Consider the following 6,962-nt stretch of genomic DNA (forward strand, 5'->3'; position numbering starts at 1 on the left):
GAATCACCTCTTAAAGATGCGTTATCAAGGGCAACGACAGCCGAGCAGCACTCCAGCTCCTCTTCAAGGGTGGCTTTTACGTGGCTCTGAAAACTTAGCGCTGCGCTGACACCATTTTCATAGCCTTTACACATCGGCCCATTCAGTCGACCTTTCTTAAGCAACGGGTTGACACCTCGCATATGAATCACGGACATCAACTTTATGGCTCTCTCCCGTGAATACACTCTGAACATTAGGCCGAGGAGATTTCTTTCACGGCGCCTTCACCGAGGATGATATTAGGTCATTAGTTATTCTAGTCGCTCCTCATTCGCTGCCATCCTGACACAAGCGGCCCTCTATCAAGACTTGTAGTCGGGGGGTGGAGGGGGGGGGGATAAAAAATGGAGACCCATCTGTTGGGCCGTCATAATACATCCCATTCTCTCCGGGGATGTCGATGGCCGGCCAAACGCTGACTGATCGCACCACTGATGCCACGCTGGTGCCAGCCATCGTTGACCATCTGATGCCCGAAGACATTTCCAACAGTTCCACGTCCGCAGAGTGAGGAGCTCCATTAGTTGAGATGTCTGCTTGCGGAGTCGAAGGGAGACTTATCGCATCTTATTTCATCAACCCTCAACGCCCGTTCACACAAACACACAAAGCCAGAGACGTTGCGTTACATTCTCAAATTCAATGTTATTTCAATTTGAGCTTCGGGAGGGAATTAATAAAGATTTCTTTATCGATCGATCTTCAGATTATTTCCCCCCCTTTAATCGATGAATTGTGTAGTCTGTAAAAAGTTTTAAAAATACATTTAACATTATTAAATGATAAATAAATATGAAAACAATTTACTTTCTCGAGTGATTCTTCTCTTAATCAAATTATCAACTTATTTCTGCAGTTCTTTTGGAGTTCAGTGCAAAGGTAGCTGCAGGATAGACTGCTTTTCTTCCAGTGTGTGGTCCACTCTGTTGTGTGTGTGTGTGTGTGTGTGTGTGTGTGTGTGTGTGTGTGTGTGTGTGTGTGTGTGTGTGTACACAAAGAGATATAGATAGAAAAAGCTACATTTAAAAGTTTCAATCCGTTGTTCGAAAGACGACAAACAGATAATGTGTCCCTTTAAGGCTATTTTATATTATTATTATTACGCGTGTTCTATAGGAAAGGTTAAATTAAACATACACTCTTGAGAATGGAAATGAATCTCTTGCTCATTACATATTCATAATGAAGCCGTCAGAAGCAGAATAAAAATGAGACAATCTGGAGAATATTTCATGAACTGCAGTGAAAGAATACAATGTTTCTATATTTAAACTGGTCTACTTAAACCAAAGAAATATGCATAGACCAAAAATAAAGATCTTTAATTCACCCCGTTAAAAAAAAAGCCACAAACTTGGGGGGGGGGGGGTCTAAAGCTAGTCACCAATGTTATACATATTCTCTAAAAGCCCTGGCCTCATGCCAACTTCTCCCAACTCTCAAAACATTCGGGTAATTTCCACACTGGATTTGGTGAACAATGAGGGCTTCAGTGGGCCTGCATCACACGCTGGGAGATGCGTTGTGGTTGTCACAAGTGCTCAGGGATATAGACAGTAAATTCTGATGTTATTTAGTGGCGCTTTGCATATATTTGGGGGGGGGGGGGGGGGGGGGGGGGGGGGATCTGTCGCTCCCTTTTTCTGTGCCCAGAATGGGCGCAGCTGTTCGCCCCACTGTTTGCTCTCTTCGTTCCCATGCACACACTGCGCTTCCACGTGTGGAAAAAAAAGACATACTTCCACACTTCACCTGTAGCACCATGAGTTAGCTGTACCCTTCACGTAAACATACAGTCTAAGCTACTTGCTGCGTTCGGCCATCAGATCGGCGTTGGAGTGCCACAGTTAAAGGATGAGGCAACAAGCACAAACAGGCTCTGGGGAGGGAGGTGGAGGAGTCAATACGCAAAGAGAAAAAAAGGAAACTTGAGAACTGAAGTATCTCTGAGAGCCACTCCTGCTTTTGCACTCCAACTCTGAAGTGAAGAAACAGGATGAAAGGATAATACTTGGGAGTGGGAGGCGGCAAAGGCAAGCTTGCAAGAGGAAGCCAAGATGAAAGCAAATAGGAGTTTGGAAGTTTTTGGAAGCTGGGTAAATACCCTTGGTGCCTGTCAAGACTCTGCGGCGCTCTCTGTAGCGAACTCCGCTTTCATGCTTGAAGGCGAATGCTGCCGACGGGAAAAGACTCTACCATCGGATTCCAGCGATAAGTCACAGAAGTAGCAAATAAATAAACACAAACACAACAACAGCAATAAATCATCTCATTAAATATGCAAAAGCTAATATTGTAAACTCGGGGCCTGAGTCCACAAAGCGGCTTTTTTTCCTGGCAGAAATGCCGCCGCACTAAAAAGGCGGGGCGCTCAGAAAAAGAGACGCTGGGTGAAGCGTTTTTTAATTTCCCTCTGACATCCACCAAAGTAGAGTTCACTCGAGTCTTCATGTACCAGAGATTTCATTCTGCGTCTAGCCTGGAGTTAAGTTCATCGCGTGCTTGGTTAGACGGAGACGGTCTGCTGATGATTATTTTTATTACCGATTAATCTGCAGATTATTTTTTAATGCATAAGCAATTCATTGTTTCCTGACTCCCATAACCCCCCCCTTGCCAAAATAAAACATTCAAAATAAGATGGTCAAACCTGGAGTGCAGGAAATCACGCGTTTGCCTGTGAAAGGACAGTGGACGGACACTCTTGCAGAACAAGTCCAGAAAGTCAGCTGACAGGAGAACAAGTCCGGCCTCCGTGTCTCTGACGAACAGCTCTGAACTTGTTGGTAGCACAGACAACCTCGGTGTGGTTTTTTTTTTTTTTTTGGAAAAGCAGAGGGCTGTGCCCCAGCTGCCTTTCACACGAAGACAAGACTTGCATCTTCAGAACCTTGTTAGTTCTCTGAAAAGGCCACCGACTAGTTTGGAATATTAAGCAGCTCGCGCTGTCGGAAATCAAAAGGATTTTGGAAGAGAGTGGGAAGCCTCGTAAAAAAAAAAAAAAAAAAGCTTTGATGGTATATATATGTATCGCTCAATCTCCTGCAGATATGACGGAATGAGGAAATAAAGACGGGGGAACAAAGGGCTCCTGGGAGAGGAGGGCGGCTGAGGTTACTCGTTCTGCATATGCATTTATCATTATGCCTCAATCAGAGCGACTCGCTCGTAAAATGTCAAGACTTCTGATTGAGAGACAGATCGCACGTGAGAGACGGAAATAGAAAAGAGAGGAAAGTGGGACAGCATAATGTTTCAGGTCATTTATCATAGCAGGGACACTCAAGTAAGGCTGTTGTCTCACTTCCAGTGTTGTCCAAACGCAGACCACATTTACAGCATTAATAAGTGATGTTTAGTGCTGTAACGGCTTCTTTACTCGGTGTCGAAAAGGAAGCATCTGTGGATAACGAGACCCAAATGTACAGAAGTTTCCGGGTCTGTCCTCTGCTGGGCGGATGGGGGGGGAGGGAGGACAATAATGAGGGCGCGGAGAAGGAAGGAAGGAAGGAAGAAAGAAAGGGGACAGGGGCGGGAAGCAGAGCAGAAATAGTTTTGAGGATTCGACCAATTCTCTTTAGCCGAATCGGAGGTCAGGTTCCTCATGACATGATTTGATCACCAGCGGTGGAATAATCACAGAAACAGCAGGTTCCCGCTGAAAGACCTGAAGACAAAAAGACATGTTGTTTTTTTTTCTTCTTGGTGTGACTCATAGACAAACATGTTGATTTAATAACGGCACTGTTGCAGTGAGCAAATGAACCGCTTTGCAAAGAGATTAGATTGTGCTTGATGCAACCGCAGAGCTAAACAGGTTGCTGCCCTTGAAGCTCTAATCCAATCTTTAGTTAAACCACATCAGACTTCCATATTCAAGATGAGAAAGACAAAGCCGAGACCTTAAAGAGTCACAGTGGAGATAACCAAGAGTCTCCACTGTTCAACAAGGAGGAGCATGTCTGACAGTGGGAGAGGTATCTTCTGCAGGGTTACCGAAGACTAATAACTACTTTCACAGATTGGACAAGAAGGCCCTCTTTGACACCGTTCACAAGTTCAACCGTTTGTTCCTCAGTTTGTAACCCAGAGCGTCCGTGAGGCTTGGCTGTGACACTACTGCCACGATCAGACTGCATACGAATCTGTAGGTTCACGACTAAAACTCAACATAAATGACATAAATACGCCATAAGCTGTTTCTGTTTTCATCAATATCAGCTAGAGGTGCTCAATAATAACCATTTCAGATCTAACAATAGCTTTGAAAACACGTTTTGTTTTCATCAGATGTTCCTCACTTTCTCAACATGATGCTGACATATTAACATCCACCATTGTGTTTCCCTGACACAAACAGGGCATAGGGTGTTAATGATTAACCGTTTAACAGCGCTATCAGTTAAACTATTCAAAGAAATATTTTTAAAAAAAGCAAATACAAAAAGGGAGTGGCTTGATAACACCTGGTCCAGAGTTGTAGCGTTAATTCACTGCACACACACACTGTATAATGAACTATATTTACCCTCCGCCATCTTATCTGAGTGGCCAAATTCCAAGTGTGATATTTATGCTTGTATTTAATACCGTGCCCTCAAGAATTCCCACAATGGAAGAAAAAAAAAAAAGGTAATGTCCATGGCATGCACACTACCATCCATCAACAATCCCACAATGCAATGCATTGTGGGATTGTAGGTTAGAAGTCATCCAACACTAAACCCGGTCAGTAATTAGGAAAAATGACAGTTCATGGGGTAATGTGAAATGCCTATAGAGTAAAATAGAGTGAGTATTACATATGGAGCAGCTGGTGACCTACAGAGTTGTCCTCTTTACTGCAGCTGGAAACATAAATGACCTCATTCATTACCTGAAGACAGAAACCCGCCTCCATACTAGGCAATGAGGCTAAATCACAGAAATAAGTCCAAGGGGCCATTAAACAAAACCCTGAACAACAAAGAAAAACCCTCTTTTTATCTATAGATTCCTTTATCTACAACAACTCATCTAGATGTGCAGTAGCCTTCCCCTTTTTACTGTCCAGCACAAGCAAGGCTCTTTCCTCGGTTGTATAATCACAGTGTCTGTTTTATATTAGATGGATAAAAGGGGGTTGAAGATATGACTTTGAGATAGCGATGGTAAATCAAATTCGTCATCGCCAACAGGGCCGTCAGAGCTGAGCCGAATGGCTAATGCGCTACTCAGGCACGGGATCGGGTTTACAGTAAGAAGCAGAGAGGAGAGCGGAGACATGCCTGAGCTGTGATGGTACAGCAAAGACTATTTATTCAGCTGCTCTTCTTCTTCTTCTTCATCTGTGGAGCTCTACAGAGACTCACTCCCTTTTCTGCAGGCAGCATTCCCGCGGCTTATAGACTTTATAATGAGAAGGCAGATGTAAAAAAGGAATGTAAAAAAAAAAAAAGGGAAAAAAGAGGGATCATTAAACTCTCGCGCAAATGGTCATGAACAGCTCATACTGGCTCCGCGCTCACATTAACTAACGCAGGAGATCGCTGGTGGAGGAGGGCCATCTGAAGGAATCTGGATACTTGTGGATTGGCCAAAACATTACAAGTGACTGAGTGTTGGGTTTATTGGTTTTAACAACCACTAATCTGAAGGAAACTGAATTTAAAATGAGCTAAAATACAATTTGCTTTTTGACCAATCAAAAGAGGAATTCTAAAATCGACCTCAGTCATCCAAATTCTGATGTAGAAGGAAAGTAAAAACCCTCTTATGAAGGCAATCGACTAAAGCCTATTCCAAACTTTGAGAACAAAAAAAGGCACTTTTACATCTTCATCGTCTGGCACTCTGCTGAGACTTACAAGCAGAATAACACTTTAATAACTCATTGAATGCAAAAGCGTTGACTCTTGCAGAGGGGATCGATGGGCATTTCAGTGCGTCCAGTTCACCTGGCCAACATGTCTCTTGACTGTTGGAGGACGCAGCAGCACATTTCTAACAGATTCCACGTATTTATTCTGTTCAGATGCAGCAAAAGGAAGTGAAATACTTTTGAGTGTTTTTAGCTCAACGCCATAATTAACAAGACACGATGCAGATGGATCCGTATGTTGGTACAACAACAACTAAGATCATCTAAGAACATCCTAAGAACAGAGCCGTTGTTAATGGTATCAGTAACTGAGGCTAAATGTCTTCGTGTGAAAAAGGTAACGCTTTGTTAACATTAAAAAGTCTACTGGAAATGATAACAGAGAGCAAACAATATCTACGTTTCTGTTACAGTTGAAGCCTTACGGTAAAAAAACAGACCTTTCTCAGTGTGGGCTTTCGACACAAGTGCAAGCACAGGTGTAATTAATAACTTTAATGGAGGCTCGGATACATTTAGTTGTTCCAGTAAGCTATTCGAAATGAAGAGGCTGAAAAGATTGGGCAGTTTTACAGCAAATCAACCCACAAATGGGGGCTGTCTTGATCACAAGCAGTTAATCTTCATCTCAAGTTATTAGATGCTTCCAAGAGTCCAGACACGAGGCTACGGAAGAGAAGCTGAGACAAGAGTGCTGATGAAGCTGGAGCAGAAACTCTGCTGGGACAGCCTCCCAGCTTAATATGTCCAGCCAATCCAATAAAGACTTAACAGGTCTCTGGGGCCAAGGTCGCGCCTCCTACCTCAAAAGAAGGAAAACTTCATTTGCAAGCCTAATCAAGTGTGAATGTCACGGAGGCGAAGCAGAGGAGGGTTGTGGAAGACTCATTTTGTTAAAAGGGAAGATGAGAGAGCTTCAGTAGTCCCCCAGTTTTGCAATTTTGGAGGGTGTTGTGTTGTAAAGATGGCTATTACAACAATTAACTAAGACATCATTTAGCTGCACTGAGTAGGAAGAGTGGACGGCTCTCATGAGAAGGAAGTCAAATGGCAGCCCAGA

Source organism: Cebidichthys violaceus, unplaced genomic scaffold, assembly GCF_023349555.1.
Source record: "Cebidichthys violaceus isolate CVI_PGR_0920_01 unplaced genomic scaffold, fCebVio1.0.p SCAF_30, whole genome shotgun sequence".
Taxonomy (NCBI): Eukaryota; Metazoa; Chordata; class Actinopteri; order Perciformes; family Stichaeidae; genus Cebidichthys; species Cebidichthys violaceus.